The sequence below is a fragment of the Schistocerca serialis genome, chromosome 5, assembly GCF_023864345.2.
Source record: "Schistocerca serialis cubense isolate TAMUIC-IGC-003099 chromosome 5, iqSchSeri2.2, whole genome shotgun sequence".
In the NCBI taxonomy this organism is placed as follows: domain Eukaryota; kingdom Metazoa; phylum Arthropoda; class Insecta; order Orthoptera; family Acrididae; genus Schistocerca; species Schistocerca serialis.
In genome coordinates this window covers 257,259,163-257,284,976 of record NC_064642.1, presented here as the reverse complement: position 1 = coordinate 257,284,976, position 25,814 = coordinate 257,259,163, and the positions used below count along the sequence as shown (strand labels likewise).

At 43.8% G+C, this 25,814-nt stretch overlaps 1 protein-coding gene across 1 annotated transcript in view; it reads left to right on the top strand.

Annotated features, from left to right (window-relative positions):
- LOC126481881 (sodium/potassium/calcium exchanger Nckx30C) overlaps positions 1-25,814 on the top strand; it is a 1,430,899-nt gene that overhangs the window by 66,808 nt on the left and 1,338,277 nt on the right. The window lies entirely within an intron of this gene.

Below are 25,814 nucleotides of genomic sequence, written 5' to 3'. Positions count from 1 at the left end.
CAGTGATATATGCGCAAGGTTATCCTGTTGGGAAACATCCATGGAATGCCGTTCATGAATAGCAGACCAAGAGGTCGGGTTGGTTGGGTTTGGTTGGTTGGGAGAAGAGACCAAACAGCGAGGTCATCGGTCTCATCGGATTAGGGATGGACGGGGAAGGAAGTCGGCCGTGCCCTTTCGAAGGAACCATTCCGGCATTGGCCTGGAGTGATTTAGGGAAATCACGGAAAACCTAAATCAGGATTGCCGGACGCGGGATTGAGCCTTCGTCCTTCCGAATGCGAGTCCAGTGAGCTAACCACTGCACCACCAAGAGATCGAATCACCATACTAAAGTACACATTTGCGGTCACGGTGCGTAGGATAACGACGAATGCTCCTGTTGTACGAAAACGCACCTCAGGAGCAGTACAGCTTTCAACAGGAAACCCTCCAATGAGCTCTCACTTAACATCACTGAACTCGCAAATGGTGAGGTTTGGCGTCAGTGGAATGCACTGTACAGCAGTCTGGCTGAGACCTGCCCTTGAAGTAACAGTTCGCCGTGCCACTGTGATACCAACTGCTACTCAAGTTGCTGCTGTAGATGCAGTATTATGCGCCAGTGATAAACGCCGGACACGATGATCTTCCGACTCGGGAGTGCGACGTGACCGTCCAGAGCCCGGTCTTCTTGCTACAGTACATTCCCGTGGCCACCAGTGCCAGCAGTCATGTACAGTGGCTACATTTCTGCAAAGTCATTTTGCAATATCACAGAAGGAACATCCAGCATCTAGTAGACGTAATACACTATGTAGTCCAAACTCAGTGAGGTGTTGATAATGGGGTACTTGTCGCCTTAAAGGCATTCTTAACTAACATCAACTTGCCACGTCCAATCTCGAGGGTACCTAAAGCTCACGACCGTTACAGCGTGCATGTAAAGGAAGCCTGATTTGCATCCTCATAGTGGCGCTACTAGTGCCACTCTTATGCGACTGGCGCGAAATTTGAATAGGCATTTTCCTTCAGATTAAAGGGGGTAGGACGTCAAACGGGCCGACTTCGAGAAGGAGAGGCACCACAGGACATTTTAATTTGCACTGTCTATACTTTTACAAATAAATTCATAAAACTTTGTCAGCGTGACTAGGAAGGATTCAGGATTCACCCTCATAGCAGTGGATTTTCAAAAACACGAAAAAACAATGTTTTTTAAATGTGAAATTTCATGATTTTTTTCACTTACTGTTGGCTGCATTTGTTGCTATAGGTACACTTTTCTCCATAATTAAGAGAGATTCTTCGATGAATTTTGCATAGCTTACAAACCAAACTTACAGGTGTATGAAACTCTAGAATTCATTTAATCTATGGAAAAGTGAATGGGCTGTTACGTTTTAAACTTCGTGTTTAGAGAAAACTCTAATTTTATGGTTAATTATCTCAATTTTTACCACAGTTTTTAACAGATTTTGGAAATTGTAGAGTTTCATACACCGTTAAGTATGGTTTGTATGCCGTGCAAAATTCATCGAAGAATCTCTCTTACTTATGAAGAAAAGTGTACCTACAGCAACAAATGCAGCTAATACCAAGTGAAAAAATGATGAAATTCCACATGTAAAAAAAATTGTTTTGTTATGTTTTTGAACTTCCTCTGCTATGAGTGTGAATCCTGAATCCTTCCTGGTCATGCTAACAAAGTTTTATGAATTTATTTGCAAAAGTATAGACAGTGTAAATTAAAATGTCCTGTGGTGCCTCTCCTGCTCCAAGTCGGCTCGTTTCAAGTCCTACCTCCCTTAAGAAACACACTTACCAACTCTCGTTTACGTCGCACCAGTCCTTTTTGGTGTTGTAATTTTTTTTCCCACAGTGCATTTAGTGCATCGCAGATTGGGCTCCGCACAGAAGGAAGCAGAACGCGGGGGTATGTCAAATTTGCCTCGCTAGGGGCCGAGCGCCTGCCGGCGCTGCTGGCAGTTCGCCAACAAATCTAGCGTGCAGCGCAGGAGCTTTTATCCGCATCTGCTCGGCGCCAGGCCGGGCGGGGGCTCGCGATTAGCATCGGTCTGCTGCGCCAAAGCGGGCTGCATTTGCGGGTCAGGGGCCCAGCCAGCCAGCCAGCCAGCCAGCCAGCCCGCCCGCGGTCGGGACTGCGTCGATATCGGACATCGGCTTTAATCAGGCACTGTGGCAGCGTGCGGGCGCGCCCGTGAGACCCGCAGATGGCCAGCGCAAAAAGGCAGCGACGAGCGACCCTCCCACCGGCTGCCAGTCGCTGCAGTCTGGCGGCCACTCGGCGGCGGATGCGCCCTCTTTCCCGCGCTTATTAGAGGCCGCGTTCACAAAATTCCCAAAGTGGGGGAAGGTACAATTCGCTTGACACAGTTAGTAGGGAATTCTCTCAAGGGCTCGGCAGTCGATGACCATGTGGTCATTTCTTTAGAATAACAGATGTCATTATAAAATGTTTATACAATTCTGACATAGTCAGTCTGGGGGCTATGGGTAGTATTATGAACAATGGATAAATTTTCATCTATCAAGATCGCTAAAATCATTTATTCAGACAGATTACCGGTTTCGGCAAATACATGACGCCGTCTTCGGACCTATGTTTACATCATTACTCAATTATCTTCTTCAGAACAGTGAGGGGTTCCGTACTCTTTACACTGAAGAGCCAAAGAAACTGCTACATCTGCCTAATATAGTGTAGGGCCCCGCGAGCGCGCAAAACTGCCGCAACACGACGTGGCATATACTCGACTAATGACTTTAGTACAGAGAGACTGGACACCAGGAATCCTGCAGGACTGTCCATAAATCCGTAGAGTACGAGGGGGTGGAGATCTCTTCTGAACAGCACGTTGCAAGGCATCCCGGATAAGCTCAATAGTGTTCATGGCTACGGAGTTTGGTGGCCAGCGGAAGTATTTAAACTCAGAAGAGTGTTCCTGGAGCCATTCTGTAGCAATTTTGGACGTATTTCACCAGCTGGAACCGTTTCTTCTGCAAATGTATCTTTCGAACAACAGTTTGTCGTCGCTGGACATGCCTGGAACATACTGAGTTCTGCGTCCTCTCGGAACAGTTTTCCTCGAAGCTTATTGGACGCATTTGATGAAGGTTTCGTACATTTCAGGTTGTGGTGGAATGTTTATTACTTTTGAGTCAAGCTCTTCACTGAACTTCTGCCAGTCAGCCTTCTTGAAGTTAAACCTCCTCCTGAAAGTTACCTCTTCAGTCGCTACTACCGGATTTACAGTGCTTTTTACAGGTCTATGTTGCCTACGGGGATGGGCTCACCTACAGTCTTCTTTCATTGTACAGATACCTTTGAAGAAACAAAGATGTTGTCTGGGTTGTACCCTCTTTTCCACCCTCCGCTGTTAAAAGAAGGTGGGAGCTGCGGATCATGGATCAGATGTAGGTCATTAGCCTCAGCCCACGTTTCTATACTCGTTCCGTTTGTGTCGGTATCTGGGTATCCCCATGATGTGCTTCTGCAGTTGAAATCGCCTATGACAAAGTTCACGTCCTGATCGTTGAAGTTGGCTGGTGTTTTAATGCTGAAATTCGCGTCGGGTAGTTTGTAGACCTATTTTACACAGAAGAATGGAGTTCGCAAGATACTTATTGATATGAAGAATATAAAGCGAGCCGCATGTAGTCTCCGCGCGCTCTGAGCCTCCGTGTCACAGATTGCGCGACCCCTCCCGCCGGAGGTTCGAGTCCTCCTTCGGGCATGGGTGTGTGTGTTGTTCTTAGCATAAGTTAGTTTAAGTAGGGTGTAAGTCTAGAGACCGATGACCTCATCAGTTTGGTCCCTTACGAAATCACACACATTTGAACATATAAAGCGAGTTCAAAAAATGGTTCAAATGGCTCTGAGCACTATGGGACTTAACATCTGAGGTCATCAGTCCCATAGAACTTAGAACTACTTGAAACCTAACTAACGTAAGGACATCACACACATCCATGCCCGAGGCAGGATTCGAACCTGCGACCGTAGCAGCAGCGCGGTTGCGGACTGAAGCGCCTAGAACCCCTCGGCCACAACGGCCGGCAAAGCTAGTTCACTTTTGAACTTTATCATACTTACGAAGATGTTTTTTAATTGATACGTACTACGTGATACGATTAAAAGAAGCGAATACAATGCTATGCAATCGTCAATATGTTTAACCCATTGTGCCACGCTAGTTGTTGCGTAATGTAAACGTTGCAAAATGCATAGCTTCTATGTGCGCTGTCCAATATTTGACAACGATAGGACATAGAGATTTACAACAAACTTTACACATAACTTCAAACATTTACGAAACTTTTTCTCGCTTGCAAACCTCACAAAATGCTAAAAGGAAAAGAGCTTATCACTTACTACATTTTAGCTGTTCATCCAGTAAAACTGTCACATCAGGCATGACTTCATGACTTTTAAATTTATTACTTCATTGCTACTAACTCTGTTCGCAATACATTTAGTATCCACATATAACGGTGAATGTATCTACAGAAATATGTCACTACAATAGAGAGAGCGGAGGAGGAGATGGACTGGGAGAGGAGGGAAAGGAGATTGACGTAGAAAGGAATGGGGAAATAGCCAGAGAAAGGGGGAGGAGCAGATAGATAAAGAAAGGAGAGAATAACAGATGGACAGAGAGAGGGGCGGAGAGACTTGGACAGAGAGAGGAGGAAGGAGGAAATGGCCTATTATAACTGAAATAAATACGTACCTGGGCAACGACGGGTACTCAAAACAAAAACAAACACCATTCAAACAGGCCTTGAAGGCCCAACGGCACCGACCGGTCGCCGCGTCATCCTCAGCCCTCACCCATAACCAGATGATGCGGATACTGAGGCGCATGTGGTCAGCACACCACTGTCACAACCGTTGTCAGTTTTCCTGTTCGGTGCTGCTACTTCTCAATCAAGCAGCTCCTCTATTGGCCTCACAACGGCTGAATGCACCCTGCTTATCAACAGTAGACCCAGTCAGTGACACATCCAAGTGCTAGCCAAGCCCGAAAGCACTTAACTTTGATGGTCTGACAGAACACGATGTGACTACTGAACCAAGGCCGTTGGCCTGACAGGAACTCAGCTGGTTCAGATATATAGAATGCACTAAGAGTTATACAGCATTGGCAAAAAAAGACGTATATTACACTGACCAGCCAGAACATTACAACCATCTGCCTACTATCAATAGAAACCCGTCTAACAGATAAAACCGTCACCTGGTGAGCAATGACTGCTAGCCAGACACATGCACGGTGCATGTAATATCAGAGAGCCTGATTTCCTTGTGTAGAATGGCGAACTCTACCTGAGTTTGACCTAGGGCAGATTGTGATGACCCAGAACGTCAGCACGAGCATTTCGGAAACTGCACAACATGTCGAGTGTCCAAGAAGTGCTGTGGTTAGTGTCTTCAATACGTGGTGAAACCAAGGTGAAACAACGTCCATACGTCTTGCGGGTTTGGGCGGCCACCGCTCGTTACAGATGTCGGACGTCGTAGGCTGGCGGACTGATAAAACAGAACACTCTGGGAACTGTGGCGGAGCTAACACCAGACTTTAATCCTGGCCAGAGTATAAGTGTGTCTGAACACAGAGTGCACCGAACATTCCTAACGATGGGCCTCCGCAGCCGACGACACACTCATGTGCCAATGTTCACGACATCGGCAACTACGACTGAAATGCACATATGACCATCATCACTGGACGTTGACGCAGTGGCAGAGCGTTGCATGGTCTGATGAATCCCGATTCCTTCTTCATCATGTCGATGAGAGGGCAAAAATACGTCGGCTTCTAGGGGAACAGCTCCCTGACACCTGTACTGCGGGATGGAGACAAGCTGGCGGTGGCTCCATTGTGCAGTGGGGAACATTCACGTAGGCATCCATGGATCCAGTGGAGCTCGTGCAATGCAGCATGATGGCCAAGCAGTATTGTGCATTGGTTGCAAACCACGTACACTGCTTCATGACAGTCATGGTTCCCCTTGGCTAGGCATTTTTCGACATGATAATGTGCCATGTTACAAGGTCAAAAGTGTCATGGAGTGGTTTGAGGAACAAGGTGGCGAGTTCCAGTTGATTGATGAGCCTCCAACTCGCCAGATCTGAACCTAATCGAACACATCTATGATGTGATTGAACGTGGAATCAGTGCTCATCACTCCCCCCCCCACACACACACCAGAATGTACGGGAATTAGGTGCTGCCTCGTGTGTGCAGATGTGGTGCCAAGTCCCTGCAGCGATCTACCAAGGCCTCATTTATTTCTTCCATGCCACGACGCGTCGCCGCTGTTATCCGTGCCAAAGATGTAAATATCGGTTATTAGGTAGGTTGTTATAATGTTCTGGCTGAGCAGTGTGTAAGTAAAGTATAAAACGTAGTGTATGTTTGGCAGTGATTACGGTTTCTACATATTAATTAAAAATCTGGATTTTATGTAGCACATCATTTTTCAGTGTTTATCTGCTATAGTGGAATGACACTTGCTTCAGATGGTGCTGCTATCAGATGGTCATACGTCCCGTGGAATTTTCTGTGTGGTCACACCGTCACTATGTGCTGTACTGTTTGTTGAGGAGCGCCACAGTCGCATTGGGGATTTACAGCAATTTTCCACTTAATGAGCATAGTTTTCGTTGTAGTATGCTCTCTTCTGATTCCGTTCAGGTAGCTCCGTGTTTTTCGTGGCAGACGCATACTCCAAAATATTTTGGGAACTGATTTTGTTTTAGTATAGAGGCAGCAGGAAACGAAATATTGACATTTCGTATAGCAGTGTTATAGAAATGGAAGAGGACGTAGATGAAGGTGGGATACTGCGAGAATAATTTGATAGAGCGCTGAAAGACCTAAGTGGAAACAATGATCCCCGAGTAGACAACATTCCATCAGAACTATTGACAGCCGTCCGATAGCCAACCATGACAAAACTCTTCCATCTGTTGTGCAAGATGTGTGAAACAGGCGAAATACCCTCAGACTTTAACAAGAATTTAATAATTCGAATTGCAAAGAAATCAGTGCTAATAGGTGTGACTATTACCGAACTGTTAGTTTAATAAACGATTGCTGCCAAATACTAACACGGATTCCTTACAAAAGTTTGAAAAAACTGGTGGAAGCAGTCCTAGGGGAAGATCAGTTTGGATTCTGTAGAAATGTAGGAACACGCGCGGGGAAATACTAATACTTTGAATAACCTTAGAAGATAGATGAAGGAAAGGGAATGTGGCGTCACCTGGAAGCCTATCTAATGTATGATGCGATTTATTCAACTGATATGAATGAAATGTAAAAAGAGAAAACAATGCTTGTAATATCACAAGTCAATATGTGACACATATTGTAAATATTCTCCATTAATCTCACAGAAAGAACACAATATTTCAAAACGTTCCATGAAAACATGAAACTTCAAATGTAATATATGTACACAAGAGCCATATTACTCGCCCCTCTTCCTTGCTCTCTCTCTCCTATGGATGTATGTGTGTATAACTAGCTATCTGTATGAGCTTTAAGGTCAGAATATATTGTTAATTGAAAGTACCTTAAGTTTTCTTTCAAAAATATCTCTTCTCAACGTGAAATTTATGTAAAGATAATAATAAAATTGCTGTCGATTGACCATCTGGCTTCGACTGTTTCGGTTGCGCTGTATACGCCATTACGTGTACTAAAAAATATTTCAGTGTTTGCAAGCTTCACTCGCAAAGGAAAGTTATTTTAAGTGTATTTATGAATTTTTACAGTCAGTTTCCAATATTAAAGTTAGTTAATATCTTTGATTACGAAACTTATTCAGTTTTATCACCGTAAGGCTTAGGTGAGACTGCACCCCTGGTTTAAAATATTTTCAGTTAGTTCAAAGGATTAAATGTTAACTCAGTCCTTAAAGAGATAGAGTTACAGAAATTCTTTGCAATTATTAAAAAATACGCAGGTGTTTGTGCCATTCTTTCTTTCTGTGAAACATTAAATTAATCTCCTGGGAAAAGAGATCATTTCATGCTCTATATTATCGCTGGGTTAGTTGCAGGTTACGTTACGTTGTCATTCATTGAAAGAGAGCGTAACCTGTCCATTAATAATAAATAACTTTTTGCCTGCGTATTGAGATTAAGTCACGCTACGTATATTTAAGACGCATTTACTCGCGGTCAAAATATACGTGGCGTTCCAAAAACGATACTCAGAATTTAAACTGCTACGTTGCATTAGCATCGCTGTAGTTTGCGACTGAATCCTGCGCGGGTATTTCAAACAACACGTTACAATCTGCACTGACTTACACGGAGTAACTAAATTAATTCAACACCACAACAATTACGCAGAAAGAAGTTATTGGTACACCAAACATTCGTTTGTAGCCATTGTAAACTGAGATAAAACATTTGACAATGTTGACTGGAATACTCTCTTTGAAATTCTGAAGGTAGCAGCGGTAAAATACAGGGAGCAAAAGGCTATTTATAGCTTGTGCAGTTACAGACGGCACTTATAAGCGTTTAGGGGCATGAAGGGAACCAGTGGTTGAGACAGGGTTGTAGCCTACCGCCAGTTTTGTTTAATCTGTGCATTGAGCACCGAAGGAAACAAAAGAAAATCTGGAGTAGGAATTAAAGTCAAGGGGGAAGAAATAAAAACTTTCCGGTGTGGCCGAGCGGTTCTAGGTGCTTCAGTCTGGAACCGCGCGACCGCTGCGGTCGCAGATTCGAATCCTGCCTCGGGCAAGGATGTGTGTGATGTCCTTAGGTTGGTTAGGTTTAAGTAGTTCTAAGTTCTAGGGGACTGAGGGGACTGATGACCTCATATGTTGAGTCCCATAGTGCTCAGAGCCATTTGAACCATTTTTTTTTAAAATAAAGACTTTGAGGTTTGTCGATGACATTGTAATTCTGTCAGAGGAAAGGATTTAGAAGAGCAGTTGGACAGAATGGACAGTAACTGAAAGGCGGATAAAAGAAAAAAATGTATAATGGGAAGTAGTCGAATTAGGTGATGCTGAGGGAATTAAATTAGGAAACGAGACACTTAAGTGGATGAGTTTTGTTATGTGGGCAGTAGAATAAGTGTCGTTGGCCGAGGTGGAGAGAATGTGAAATGTAGATTGGCAACGGGAAGAAAAGCGTTTCTGAAGAAAATAAATCTGTTAAGATCGAGTATAGACTTAAGTGTTAGGAAGTCTTTTCTGGAGGCATTTGTCTGGACAGTAGCCATACATGAAAGTGAAACATGGTCACCTGCACAAGAAGAGAATAGAAGCTTTAGAAATGTGGTGCTACAGAAGAATGCTGAAGATTAGATTGGTGGATCACGTAGCTAACGAGGAGGGACTGAATATAATAGGACATACAAGAAAATTGCGTCTTAACTCAACCAAAAGAGGGGATCAATTGATAGGACACATTCTGAGACATCACGAGTTTAGTTGGGGGTTGTTTTGGGGAAGGAGACCAAACAGCGAGGTCATCGGTCTCATCGCATTGGGGAAGTACGGGGAAGGAAATCGGCCGTGCCCTGTCAAAGGAACCATCCCGGCATTTGCCTGGAGCGATTTAGGGAAATCACGGAAAACCTAAATCAGGATGGCCAGACGCGGGATTGAACCGTCGTCCTCCCGAATACGGGTCCAGTGTGCTAACCACTGCGCCACGTCACTCGGTCACGAGTTTAGTATTGGAGGCAAATTGGCGGGGTAACAATCGTGGAGAGAGACCAAGAGATGAGTACAGTAAGCACATTCTGGAGGGTGTAAACTGCAGTAGTTATTCGGAGATGAAAATGCTTGCACAGGATAGAGCAGCATGGAGAGTTGCGTCAAATTCGTCTTCAGAATGAAGATCAAAAGAACACAACAACAAAGGCACTCGTGATCGGTAAGAAAGACCACCTCAAGTCTCTCTGACCTGCACGTTTTTCTTTTGCAGAACAAAATTCATCGTAAGCGGCGAGTCGGAAGGGAACTAGTTTCCACTCGGTCGGTCCCTGCGCGCTCTCCACCAGATGTCTCCTTCCTCTATTCAAAGGCGTTCGCGGCCGCTGTAAAGGCGCCCTATTTCCGTTCGAGAGCGGACTCCGGGGAGAGCGGCGCGCAAAGCTTCCCGCGGCCACATAAGCGCAGTTTTGCTTTGAGGCGCCGCCCCACCCCTAGGCCGGCCGGCGCCTCCTCCCCCGCGGGCGCCGGCGCAGCTCCACAGCCGACCCGGGCGTCGCTTTTACTGCCGCCTGCCGCCCGCCGGCTGCCCCTCCCACGCAGAGTCGGCAGCCGTGACCCGAGACGTGGCAGCTTGATGCCACCGGTCGGGATAGCTTTCCCACTAGCTGCGGGATAAAGCAGAGGTCTTCATCACGTGCAGGTGCGTCTACACAACTAAACACTGCGTGTCTCAAGGAAATACGCCTCGAGTCTCATTATCGTCATACTATCAGTAGATCTGTAAAACTACATCTACATCTACATTTATACTCCGCAAGCCACCCAACGGTGTGTGGCGGAGGGCACTTTACGTGCCACTGTCATTACCTCCCTTTCCTGTTCCAGTCGCGTGTGGTTCGTGGGAAGAACGTGCGCGCTCGAATCTCTGTAATTTTACATTCGTGATCTCTTCGGGAGGTATAAGTAGGGGGAAGCAATATATTCGATACCTCATCCAGAAACGCACCCTCTCGAAACCTGGACAGCAAGCTACACCGCGATGCAGAGCGCCTCTCTTACAGCGTCTGCCACTTGAGTTTGCTAGACATCTCCGTAACGCTATCACGCTTACCAAATAACCCTGTGACGAAACGCGCCGCTCTTCTTTGGATCTTCTCTATCTCCTCTGTCAACCCGACCTGGTCCGGATCCCACACTGCTCTGCAATACTCAAGTATAGGTCGAACGAGTGTTTTGTAAGGCACCTCCTTTGTTGGTTCAAATGGCTCTGAGCACTATGGGACTTAACTACTGTGGTCATCAGTCCCCTAGAACTTAGAACTACTTAAACCTAACTAACCTAAGGACATCACACACATACCTGCGACCGTAGCAGTCGCGCGGTTCCGGACTGCGCACCTAGAACCGCTAGACCACCGCACCTCCTTTGTTGATGGACTACATTTTCTAAGGACTCTCCCAATGAATCTCAACCTGGCACCCGCCTTACAAACAATTAATTTTGTATGATCGTTCCACTTCAAATCGTTCCATACGCATACTCCCAGATATTTTACAGAAGTAACTGCTACCAGTGTTTGTTCCGCTATCATATAACCATACAATAAAGGATCCTTCTTTCTATGTATTCGCAATGCATTGCATTTGTCTATGTTAAGAGTCAGTTGCCACTCCCTGCACCAAGTGCCTATCCGCTGTAGATCTTCCTGCATTTCGCTGCAATTTCCTAATGCTGCAGCTTCTCTGTATACTACAGCATCATACGCGAAAAGCAGCATGGAACTTCCGACACTATCTACTAGGTCATTTACATATATTGTGAAAAGTAATGGTCCCATAACACTCCCCTGTGGCACGCCAGAGGTTACTTTAACGTCTGTAGACGTCTCTCCATTGAGAACAACATGCTGTGCTCTGTTCGCTAAAAACTCTCCAATCCAGCCACACAACTTGTCTGATATTCCGTAGGCTCTTACTTCGTTTATCAGGCGACAGTGCGGAACTCCATCGAACACCTTCCGGAAGTCAAGAAAAATGGCATCTACCTGGGAGCCTGTATCTAATATTTTCTGGGTCTCATGAACAAATAAAGCGAGTTGGGTCTCACACGATCGCTGTTTCCGGAATCCATGTTGATTCATACAGAGTAGATTCTGGGTTTCCAGAAATGACATGATACGCGAGCAAAAAACACGTTCTAAAATTCTACAACAGATCGATGTCAGAGATATAGGCCTGTAGTTTTGAGCATCTGCTCGACGACCCTTCTTGAAAACTGGGGCTACCTGTGCTCTTTTCCAATCATTTGGAACCTTCCATTCCTCTACCGACTTGCGGTACACGGCTGTTAGAAAGGGGGCAAGTTCTTTCGCGTACTCTGTGTAGAATCGAATTGGTATCCCGTCAGGTACAGTGGGCTTTCCTCTTTTGAGTGATTTCAGTTGCTTTTCTGTTCCTTGGACACTTATTTCGATGTCAGACATTTTTTCGTTCGTGCGAGGATTTAGAGAAGGAACTGCAGTGCGGTCTTCCTCTGTGAAACAGCTTTGGAAAAAAGTGTTTAGTATTTCAGCTTTATGCGTCTCATCAACTGTTTCAATGCCATAATCATCTCAGAGTGTCTGGATATGCTGTTTCGATCCACTTACCGATTTAACGTAAGACCAGAACTTCCTAGGATTTTCTGCCAAGTCGGTACATAGAATTTTACTTTCGAATTCACTGAACGCTTCACGCGTAGGCTACCGTAGACTATTATAATTAAGGGTAGACTACAGTAGTAACCTTGATCAATTACGATCGTAGCCGCGTTACCTATGAATTCGGTGTGTTGCATACCTGTCTGGCATTATCTCATTTCGATCCCTTTGTTTTTTTTTTTAATCCGATAAGTGTTTTACTACATTCCCATAGAAACCGTAAGTGGTGTGACGTCTAGAAACTGAGTGAAGATATATATGTAGAGCCACGTAACCTATAGAAAATGTTTGTTCTACATAGTAACCCTTTTGTCTGTTCCTTAAAAATGAACAGTGTTCATACCATAACTGAATTTGTCGGTATTTAATACAGGTTTTATTCGAAAATTGCTGATACATACATTGAAACAGCAGGATGCTCTAGTAAAAATAAAAAAAAATAACAGTATGGGTTTATCATATAGCGCTAGAATAAGCATTTTATGAAAAAATAGAAAGATAAAATTAAAAAATCGCAAAAGAAAGACATATCAGACGTTGTTCAATACTTCATCGCGCTTACAGGAAACATGTTCCTGTTGTTCTTAAAAAAGGTTTCATGCTCACGAGTAACAACAAGAAACTCTTACCTTTGGTCATGATGTAGGGTAGCCTATAGAGTACAAAATAACAATAATAATAATATAGACATTTTTATGTTTGTGTAAGTAAACTCTATTTACATCAGAATTTATTGCTTTTTTTACATAAAATCGCAGATGTTACGTAGTCAACCAATTTGTTTTCAATACTCACAAAACGCAATTCATGTTTTGTGAGGATGTGTGGTTCTAACTATGTACGCCGTTGGATGTGGTCGAGCGATTCTAGGCGCTTCAGTCGGTAACTGCACTGCTGCTACGGTCGCAGGTTCGAATCCTGATTCGGGCATGGATGTGTGTGATGTCCTTAGGTTAGTTAGGTTTAAGTAGTTCTAAGTTCTAGGGGACTGATGACCTCAGATGTTAAGTACCATAGTGCTTGGAGCCATTTGAACCAATCTAATTATGTACAAAACGAACAAATGTCAGTTTAGCATGTAATGTACCACACGCTGGGATACGCAAACGATTATCATTTCAGCGCAACCACAAACGTATGTATGTGTAGCGCCGACGACATTCTGTATATTAGGGAAGATTACGCAAAAGGTTTGTAATTCACAAATTGAATTTTAGTGTTATTTGTTTGTGAATAAATCGTGTTACGCCTCGTGTAATAAGGAGAAGAGTTTCAGAGTTCGACACTGGTAAGATAGTAGCCTAACGACACTCCAGTTTATTCCGAAAACAGGCAGCCGCTCGGCTCGTGTATTTTCATTTATTTGCGATAAATACGCTGGGGGTTCAATAAATAAAGCAAAAAAAATTTTCTCGGCCAGTTTCGTTGAAAAACTATGGAATTTGTTGTAGGACATCGTGGAATATTCCCGCTTTAGCCTCTACAGCTCCACGAAGTTCCGACAGTTGGCGGCGCTAAACGTAGCCTTCAAAACGGCGTCGGTAATAAATATGCGTTCCAAGCACAGAGCTGTCACTGAGTTTCTTTTAGCCAAAATCAGAGCATCGCAGATATTCTTTGCAGAATGTCTACGGAAGCCTGGCGGTGAACAAAAGCATGGTGAGTCGTTGGGCGAGGCATCTGTCATCAACGCAACAAGGTCACTCAACCCTGTCCATCTCCCACGTACCGGCTGGCCGCACACAGTTGTGACTCCTGCAATGTTGAAACGTGCAGACACTCCCATGCGAGATGATCGGCGGATTAATGGTTCAAATGGCTCTGAGCACTATGGGACTTAACATCTATGGTCATCAGTCTCCTTGAACTTAGAACTTCTTAAACCTAACTAACCTAAGGACAGCACACACCACCCAGTCATCACGAGGCAGAGAAAATCCCTGACCCCGCCGAGAATCGAACTCGGGAACCCGTCGGCGGATTAAAAACAGCTCGCTGCACAACTGGACGTCTCTGTTGGTGGTGCTCATAGACTCGTCCACCAGATGGGACACTCAATGGAGTTTGCCCGCTGGGCTCCTCGCCGACTGATAGAAAATCATATAGAGCAACGAAGGAGCATCTGCGGGAAGTTCCTTGCGCCTTACCAGGTTGATCGTGCAAATTTTTTGTCGAACCCCGTCACAGGCGACGAAACATGGGTTTATAACTTCGAACCGGACATAAGACCGCGATCTTTGAAGTGGCGCCTTACCGCCTCCCCTCCGAAGAAAAAGTTCAAAGCCGCAGCCTCAGCCGGCAAAGTCATGGCGATGGTCTTTTGTGGCTCTGAAGGGGTTGTTCTGTATGATGTCCTACCTCGCGATGCAACGACCAACTTGGAAGTGTATTGTACTACCCGCAGCAAATTGAAGAAACGACTTTAGTGAGTTCGTCACCACAATAATACAAACATATTTCTCCTTTTCCACGACAAAGCAAGGCCTTACACAAATCCGCGCACCCGAGAAGACCTTACAAAATTTTATGGGACTCTTCTTCCTCATTCCTCCTACAGCCGAGATATCCACCTTCCGACCTCCATCTCTTTGGCCTCATGAAGAATGCACACCGCGGGAAACAGTACGTCGATGATGAGGAGGTTACTGATGCAGCAAGACGTTGGCTCACCTGTCGACCAGTAATGTGGTCTCACACTGGCAAACAGATCGTCCCTGTAAGGTGGCGTAAAGGCCGTCATCTTGAACGAAGATTATGTTGAAAAATAGGATTTTGTAGATAAAATAGTGGGGAATAAATGGTGTAATGGAATCGTGAATAAAACCAACCAGCTTTCAGAAAAAAACATTGTTGAATTACTTATTGAACGTCCCTCGTAATTCGACCGTATGGGAGTTTAGTTAGGCAGTGTCTGAGAATATAAAGTTTATGTTGATTAATGAAATAACGGTGGTTATATACGATGACTTCATTTCCTCTTTTTTTATCATTCCTTAATTTAACCTGGGTCAGCTGAGTGGTCAGCGCGGCGGTATGTCGTACCTAACGGCATGGGTTCGATTCCCGGCTGGGTCGGAGATTTTCTCCGCTCACGGACTGGGTGTTGTGTTGTCCTTATCATCATCATTTCATCTCCATCGCCGCCCAAGTCGTCGAAGTGACATCAACTCGAAAGACTCGCACCAGGCGAACGGTCTACCCGACGGGAGGCCCTAGCCACAAGGCATTTCCATTTATTACCTGGGTGTTCTTAAGAAGGGAGAAGCACTGCAGATACGGGACAGGAATCGCAAGTGGGAAAGCACTTCTACCAGCGTCATGCTGGCGCCTGGTCTATTGTGCAGTCCATTGCACGTATCTGCTTAGGACAGCCGGATGACGGAATTTGCTGGCAGGAGGTAGGCGTTCGGGCCACATTACGAAAAGTGCATTCAGTTTGAAACATCTCTCGGCGAAGCGGCTCTGACATACTACAGGTTCAGAAGACACCGCAGAGCTCACAGTTCGCCTCTAGCACAGTTCTTAGTTGTTCCCAAGGCCTATGATGCGAATTGATAGCTGCTGTTTGTGAGAGCACTGATTCGTGAACTTCACGTGACGTCAGGAGGACATAAAACGTGGCGTGAAGTTTTTCATTTAGAAAAGTGGTGCGAAAATCTAGATTTATTTTAAAGTTTCACCTCTTCTTGTCGGGATACTTTGTTAGGGAAGCAATCACGCAATTGGCGGGGCAATATAACTTTAAAAAGGATTGGTTGCCAAGATTCTTGTCGGGAATGACTCGAAGATGAATACAGTGGTACTACTCCGCAGACTGCGCTCTCAACTGGAACAGGAGACTCCATGAACAGAGTGGGGTCCAATGTATGTTCGAGTCCTTGGAAGAACGATTCTAATATGACAGCCGGCCACGTTGGCACCGCCCTGTTCATATCGGACCGACGATAGTGGTGAGGATAACCTGCAGCTCCGGCGTGTTAGCATCATTACGAACTAGAGATGCGAAATCATGATCGGTGTCCCTTTACCATGTTTGTCAGCACATTCTTATTTGCATAGGCCTCTCCGGCTTTCTGAGAAGACAAACCATCACTGTAATTAATGTATAGGCAGGTCAACATCAATTTTGCAAAGTCAGATACGTGATTCCGCTCTCCACCGACTAACGTTTCCAACCGATAGTTCACTTTTCTGATTCTCATAGTTAATATGCTAGGCTTGTAAGTCTCGTGATTTCATGATTTATATAGATCCTTGTCCATTCTAATGTCTTTTGTAATAAACAAAAGAGTTCACTTACATCACGTCTTTGATTCTAGTAGATGTTTCCTCCCATATCACATTTGTTAAAATTTCAACGATGAAATGCAAATTCCCCACCTTAAGAATCACCACTAGAGCCACGACCTTTCATAGCGTTAATCAATCAGTTGCTACATTTATTTCAGCGTTGGGTTTCAAGGTTATATCTGTATGACGATTAGTTTTGATTCAGTTAAATTCACTCTCACACATGCGAGGATTTGCAATCGTTACATGACGCTGCTGCTCGAGATGAACGACAGTATCACCAGTAGCTTCAACTTTATATATGAAGTGGAAATGGAAATGAGAGTTTGGCGTCATTAGCCGGGAGGCTCCTTGCGGGGCAGGTCCGCCGCCTTGGTGCAGCTCTTATTACATTCGACGCCACATTGGGTGACCTGCGCGCCGGATGGGGATGAAAAGATGATGAAGACAGCACAACACCCAGTCTCTGAGCAGAGAAAATCCACAGCCCAGCCAAGAATCGAACCCGGGCCCGTAGGACGGCATTCCGTCACTCTGACCACTCAGGTATCGGGGCGGACTATAGATGAAGTGAAACAGTGTGACTGTCTCTCTGCAGTGCTGTTTAACTTGACACTGCGTAGTCTGATACAAAAAATAGACAAGGATCTGCAACAATGATGAAATCCTGTCAGATACGTGCATATGCACATGTTATTGCAGTTGCGGGAAGAGATGTAAACAATATTGAAAAAAATGTACGAAATGCTGGAAGCAGGGCTGGCCGTTGTGGCCGAGCGGTTCTAGGCGCTTCAGTCTGGAACCGCGTGACCGCTACGGTCGCAGGTTCGAATCCTGCCTCGGGCATGGATGTGTGTGATGTCCTTAGGTTAGTTAGGTTTAATTAGTTCTAAGTTCTAGGCGACTGATGACCTCGGAAGTTAAGTCGCATAGTGCTCAGAGCCATTTTTGAACCAGTACGTCCAGATACCGTCAAATGGGGCTTTCATGGAAAACTTCAGCGTTGTCTGAAGCCTTTCCGCTGTTCAACATGTTTCCACAAAAGTTGTATAATTAAGCATGATTCTACTTCTGAAAGTAACTGTGTCGTATTAAGTAGGGCCAAGAAAAATATACGCTTTATCTTAGTAGCGTTAGCCTACCTTCTTGATACTGCATATAACAACAAACCCTAACATGGTAGTCCCACTTGCCTGAGTTTACACTGAAGTAGCAGGTTTCAGTCGCCTTCGTTGTAAGCATATTTTTCGGGTAAGTTTTCAAAAATGTTACGATGTCAACATTGTTTTTTTTCTTTGTTATTTTTCTCTTTTTAGTCATCAGCCTTCTAACTGGTCTGATACGGCCCGCCATGAATTCCTCTGCTGTGCCGACCTTTTCATCTCAGAGCAGCACTTACAACATACGTCGTCAGTTGATTGTTGGATGTATTCCAGTCTCTGTCTTCCTCTACAATTTATGACCTTTACAGCTCCCACTAGTACCATGTAAGTTATTCCGTGATGTGTTAACAGACGTCTACCATCCTGTCCCTTCTTCTTGTCATTGTTTTCCATATGTTCCTTTCCTCACCGATTCTGTAGAGAAACTCCTTATTCCTTACCTTACCAGTCAGCGTAATTTTCAACATTCTTCTGCAGCACCACATCTGAAATACTTCGATACTCTTCTGTTCCCATTTTCCCAAAGTTCATGTTTCACTACCATACAATGCTGTGCTCCAACCGTACATCCTCAGAAATTTATTCCTCAAATTAAAGCCTATGTTAGACACTAGCACGTCTCTTGTCCAGGAATATCCATTTTGCCAGCGCTAGTCTGCTTTTGAAGTTCTCCTTGCTCTGTCGGTCATCAGCCACTTTGCTTCCAACGTAGTATAATTCTTTAATATCATCTGCTTGGTGATCATCATTTTTCATGTTAATTTTCTCGCTATTGTAATCTCATTTCTACTACGTCTCATTCCTTTCGTCTTCCAATCCATAGTCTCTATTAATTAGACTTTCATTCTCTTCAGCAGCTCCTGTAATACTTCATCATTCTCTTTGAGGATAGCAATATCATTAGCGATTGTTATCATTGCTACCCTTTCACCTTGAATTTGTTTTTTCCGTCACTTCTTCTTCGATGCATAGATTTATCAGTAGTGGCAAATGAGAACATCCCTGCCTTATACCATTTTTAAACTGTCCATTTCCTTCTTGATCTTCCAGTCTTATTGTTCCATCTAAGTTCTTCTACACATTGAGTATTACGCAACTTTTCCTACAGATTATCCCTGGTTCTCTCAGGAATTCGAACATCTTGCATCATTTTTACATTGTGGAATGTTTGTTTTAGGTCGACAAATCCTATGACCGTTAAAGAGCGTTAAACTGCGGTACTGGTAATTTCAAGAGCTTTCGTATTCCATTAAAAAATTAGATCGTTCCATAAAAAAAGCAGTACCCGCTTCAGCCCGCTTCAGTATCTCGGCTGATACAAGAGTAAAGCGTGTTACCAATGCAATGGAATGACGTGCTCCTCTGCCCACTGTTGTCTATCAAAACCCTCGTTTCGATATCAGAAACTGTTCACGAAGTAAAAACGTTGCAAATTTTAGATGATTTTACCTATAAAGGTGGTGACTCTTTTCTGCTGCCAGCTGGACTCAGCTGACCTCAAGGGGCCTGTGTAGACAGCGCAGGGGGTCACACTGACGCAACTGAAATTTCATTCTTATTTATAACGGTTGAAGAGCCCACGATCTCATACAAGATTTTTGTATGACATTACAGAGTTTTAATACGTTTTTTCCGCGTGATTAGTATAGGCTCTTCTTCTTGCGCTGGTCTTAATACCGAGCGTAGGTATTCAGTTTTTTTTGTGGCTCGGAAGGTCTAAAATTTTTCGAGCTTTCTGAATTTCGCTCCGGTATCCGACTTTTTTGTTTTGATAATGCGCTTTGAAATTAGCAGCCATTGTTCAGCATAGTGCTTTTTGGTAGAATTAACATTTGTGGTTTGAACTTGGTAAGATTTCGACAACTTTCACGCACTCGTAGGCTGCTAACAACATTGCGGTAACATTTGAGCTTAATTATCGTTCATCAGGCATCGATCCATGACCAGCGCTGTGTACCCGAACATTAACTCCCACTTCAGCGGGACTGACAACTGAATCACGGATATTACGCTTGGATTCGTGCGATGCTATCAAGTGTAATTTCTTTATCGGTTTTCGTCGCTGGTAGCTTTAAAGGCAGCAGTTCCATTAGTTTCTTTTTTGCACTACGTATTTGATGAAAAGTTGTTGCTTACTGTTTGCTATTTTAAGTGTGACACTATACTAGAATTTAAACTGAAATAATGATAAAAGCAATCCTCGACACAATTTGATAACAAATATCGAAATTCATGTTGATATAAATACTTATTTAGTTGTATGAAATATTTCTAAAAATCAAAAAGTAAACTAAAACACTGCTGTTATGGCGAGTGTACTGCTCTTGCAACGGAACAGTCTCAAGTGTGAATTAACGATCTTGATGAAACTTGGTGGATCTGCAGAAGCAAAGTACTGACATACGTATTTATTTGTTTGCGGCCAATTTCGATTTTACTGGGTAAAACGCACCCCGAAGGATTATCTGCTGTTTTAAGTTTAGAGTTGTTATGTAATTAATGTTATTGAAATCTGTATAATCAACTTTTGTAATAATTTGAAATTTTGCAAAATATCCCGCCACCACCATTAATTAATTTGGAGAAAGGAAAACTTTTGTTAAAACATAAACTGAATACGCTTTCAAGCCACATACATTTCTGTATAAAAAAGCTGGTTTCTGAAATACCATTTTTGTAAAATAAGCTGTACACAGTACGCTCTCAGATAAGACAACGTAAAACAAAAGTCAGCAGGACTTCAAATTGTCACGGGTGATCCTCTACATATCCTGACTGGTATCAAGCATATTTCAGTACATTGGTATGCCTTAGCGAAGAAAATTGATTTAGTACTAGTGACAGCAGCTTGACTGTGTTGTTTTTCAAGTGGAGAGTGACATCATATTCATTCAACAGAACTAGATCTGAAAATATTCGCACAATGTTTGTAACACCGAAAATGCAGACAAAATACCTTCTGCACCATCCAAAATTTGCACTGTTTAATATCCGTTGATAGCTTGCACTGTAGTTTTGATCCTGAAGCTGTAAGCTGTGTTACAGAAACTACAGGGTGTCCGAAAAGTCTTTCCCTGATGACATAAATTGATAACTCAGGCTAGAAGTAAGATACAAATATGAAACTGGCGTCTAATTGTTTACAAACTATCGAAGTTTTTTGTACACATCAGTAAACTTCCACTTTCACTGTCGCCCAATGACAGTACACGTCGATATGACTTCGCGGTCGAAATGCTATCACGTATTGAGGACGATGACGGTTATCTCAGACGAATTGCCTTTTCCGACGAAGCGACCTTTTTTGTCAGTGGAGTAGTGAATCGCCATAATGTGCGCATTTGGGGTTCACAACCCCCTGGCGGGGTCATGGAGTGCACCAGAGGCAGTCCAAAGGTGAATGTTTGGTGCGTGCTATTGCACGATCGAATTATCGGGCCATTCTTCTTCGCTGAGGCTACCATCACATCTGCAGTGTATCTGGACATGTTGCAACTGTATGCTGTTGCTCAGCTGCTTCAGTATCACCCCGATGTCTTTTTTCAGCTAGACGGTGCACCGCCTCATTAGGGTTTGGACGTCAGTGCCTATCTGGATATGACCTTTCCTGGGCGATGGATTGGTCGTGATGGGCCAACGGTTTGGCCTCCACGCTCTCCTGATATAACCGCATTAGAATTCTTTTTAATGGGTTATGTCAAGGACGAGGTCTACCGAACACGTGTACCAGATCTTGAAACCCTGCGGCAACGGATAACCACAGTCGTTGAATCGATCCCTCCAGTGATGTTGGCTAATGTGTGGACGGAAACTGAATATCGCCTAGAGGTGCTACGTGCTACCAAGGGTGCTCATGTGGAAGTTCACTGATGAGTGAAAAAAACTTTGATAGTTTGTAAACAATTAGACACCAGTTTCATATTTGTATCTTACTTCTAGCCTGAGTTATCAATTTATGTAATCAGGGAAAGACTTTTCGGACACCCCGTATATTTAATACGTAATAGCTGTACTAGTGTTTTTATTTTCGACTGTATATAATTGATTGTAATTATAATTAAAATATTGTAAACTGCTGGGCAATAGCCAAGGGAACTTTTTTGAAATATATCGATAGCAACGACGAAATGGTAGCAGCTGTGCCGTTGTTTATCTTTGCGTATGGAGAGTCTCTGTCGCGTCGCGAACAGAGAGGCAGCAGAGCAGCCTGAGTTATGAAAGAGTGCGGAAGCGTTTCTTGGGTTCTCCCGCTGACGCGGTATGCAGCTATGCTCGCGCCGGTGTAGACGCGGCTGATTCGTTGACGTGCGAGTAGGAAGTGTACATTCCAAGATCACTTCACGCTATGAACGGAAACGACGGGGATCGAAGGATGGAGTACTGCGAGTGGTTTGAAGGCATGCATCGCGAAGATGAACGGTTTTCAGTGATGGTTACCTGGACTGAAGAGGCGCAATTCAACAGCTGCTTGTTCAGAGCTCCTGAAAATTCTTACGTTCACATGGACAAATGTGCTAATCTACCGGGTATTAATCCGTGAATGGTCTGTCACCGCGCAGATTTATTGGCTCATTCTTCTTTGGAGGTACCGTAGCTGCTGGTGTGTATTTTTGTAAGATGCAATCATCGATTTTACCTGCCATCCGTGTGTTTTTTTTTAACTTCCACTAAGGGGGTAAAATAGCGGGTGGAAGTATTTTTGTTTTGAAAATAGACCGTTATTAAAGAAGTACTATAGCTTTTTTAAAGCTACATCGATGATAACTAGTATTTGAATTTTCGGTTAGCCATTTAAAAAAACGGCGCTCCGTCTCATTTAGATAGAGATGTCAGAGCTTACCTGGACGATGGATAGGTCGAAGAGGAGCTGTTGGGCACCGACCACGCCATCCAGACCTTGCACCTTGACTTCTGGCTATGGGAGCCCTTGAAAAACGCAGTTAATCAAGAGAAGCCAGCTACACTGGATAGGCTAAGAAAAACCACAGAGGCGCCCTGTGCGCCCGTCACACCGGCAACACTACTGCTGTAGTCCGGTCAACAGTTCAGCGCCGTCGGCGTTGTTTGGCTGCTAGTTGGGGTCACTTTGCACACACGAAACAACCTCCTCCCCCCCCCCCCCCCACCTTGTCAAGAACTGTAACGGTATGTCATTTTGTTCCACTGGAAATGGAAATACCGTGCGGCTAGGGCCTCCCGTCGGGTAGACCGTTCGCCTGGTGCAAGTCTTTCGAGTTGAAGCCACTTTGGCGACCTGCGTGTCGATGGGGATGAGAAGACGATGAAAAGGACAACACAACACCCAGTCCCTGAGCGGAGAAAATCTCCGACCCAGTCGAGAATCGAACCCGGGCCTTTAGGTATGACATTCCGTCGCGCTGACCACTCAGCTACCGGGGGCGGACATTTTGTTCCATTAATAATGACAAGCGTGTCTACATTTTTCTGGACCTCTCTGTATATAGAAGTCAATGAACTGACTGACTGCCTCATCACCGCCCAGCCCAAACTACTGGGGATAGAAACTTGGAGAAGTTGTTGAGCTTATATTGTAGGCGTCTTTTAAGCAGGAATATTGCGAAATTCCACCCATAAGGGGATGAAATAGGGCATCAAAGGTTTTTCGAAAATACCTCACTACTATGGCAATTTTGAAGCTCAAGTTACGAAAATTGGTATATGGTTTTTCGATCAGAAATAAGAAATATATATTCGGAATTCTTATAAATTTAACTTCTATGGGGATGAAATAGTGGGTGAAATCTCTTACTTAAATAAATCACTCTGAAATAACTTCTAAAATATTTTTAGAGCTACACCTATGGAAAGAGTTATCTGACTTCTCAGGTACAAATGAAAAAAATACGTGTTCCACTGCTTTTGCAAAGTCCAACCCTAAGGGGGAGAAACAGTGCCAAACTGATCCACTGACTCATTATTGTCCAACCCAAACTGCTAAGGATGGGAACTTGAAATTTGGAGAGGGTGTTGATCTTTTAATGTAAGCATGGTTTAAGGAGGGACTGTGAGAAATTCCATTCCTAATGGGAGGAAATAGAGGGATAGATGGCCTTTTGAAAATATGTCACTATTAAGGCAATTCTGAAGTAGAACAACGAAAAGTGGTATTTGGTTTCTCAGTCAGAAATTCAAAAAAATGTGTTTCAGCATTTTTGGAAATAGAACCACTAAGCTGGTAAAATAGTGGGTGAAAGTTTTTTTTAAATACACCGTTATTAAAAAAACTACTAGAGTATTTTTAAAGTTATATCGGTGATAATCGATGTTTAATTCTCAGTTAGCCATTTAAAAAAATACGTGTTTCAGTGTTTTTGAAAATTCAACTCCTAACACAGTGAAATGGAAGATAAACGGTGTTATGAAATCATTTCATTACGAAAGCGTTTTCAAAGCTAAATCTATAAAAAGTTGGCTTCCGTGTTAGAAATAAAAAATAAGTGTTTCACTAATTATGGAAATTCAACCCCTAAGAGAGTGAAACTGAGGATGAAAATTTTAAAGAAAATATGTCATTGCATTAAAAAATTTTTAAAGCTTAATTTATGGAAATTGATATTTCACTTCTCGGTTAGATATAAAGAAATATGTGTTAGGGGATAAAAGTTTCTTTGGAAATGTGACAAGCACGCAAAAGGCACGATTAACAAAACCGTTGGACTCCAGTTACCAGAATTACTTTATGGCCAGAAGTACACTCTGGAAAGATCGTCCTATGGCTTTAATTGGCGCAAAAGTTTGGAAGGTACTGTGTTTTTTGAACAACACAAAAATTCGATTAAAAAAACGTGGAGACATGCAGTCTACGCGAGCAAAGCTGCGCGCGCTAAGCTAGTTGATGTATATTTACGCAGTTGTGCCCCCACTTCGATCGGTAGGTTATTACAGTAAAAGTAGCGATATCAGGCAACATGATTTTCCACTGGATAAGGCCGGCCGGATTGGCCGTGCGGTTCTAGGCGCTACAGTCTGGAGCCGAGCGACCGCTACGGTCGCAGGTTCGAATCCTGCCTCGGGCATGGATGTGTATGCTGTCCTTAGGTTAGTTAGGTTTAATTAGTTCTAAGTTCTAGGCGACTGATGACCTCAGAAGTTAAGTCGCATAGTGCTCAGAGCCATTTGAACCATTTTGAACCACTGGATAAGTGCGCTACAATTTAGAGACGATTGGATGCAGTTCGGTCGTCCTCTTGTAGTAGGCTCTCTAAATTTCGAAAGTTTTGATTTTACATGACTGAAGTACGACTGATTTTCGACTAGCGAAGTGACCGCTATGAAAATCGGCTCGAGCGGCACCACTCATTGTTACCGAGCGTCATCATAGCGTCCAGTCCAGTGACGCGGAAGAATGCAAGTTATTCAGGGCGAACGTTGCGAATATTTGGGCGGCACACGGAATTCAGTTATAACGAAGAGATATGCCAGTAATTCTCTGGTAGCGAGCGAACTAGCAGAGGGGGTGGGGGTGGAATTCAGGTTGCACGCACGTCATCCATGCGTGTGACGCACATGGTCCTGTGGGTGGGAAAAAGCCCCGTACACCGACGTAGCAGTCGCATCCTGAAAGACACGGCCGGCTGTCTCACGTGGAGGCAAGCAAGAAGATATTTACTTAGCTGTTCATTACTTGGAACCTAGGCAACCAGGAAGTCTGATACTCATAAGACTGTTCCTCAAAAACAAGATGGAGGTTCAACTATCGTCCCAGCACACAGTTTTAAATTTATAAGAAAATCAGTTGTAATATAAATTTGTTTAGAGAGGAGAGCCAACTTTCCTCCTCTCTTAGAACTTCTGTGAGACATGTTAGGCGGGCAAATATTACAAAATGACTCAAATGGCTCTGAGAACTATGGGACTTAACATCTATGGTCATCAGTCCCCTAGAACTTAGAACTACTTATACCTAACTACATCACACAACATCCAGTCATCACGAGGCAGAGAAAAT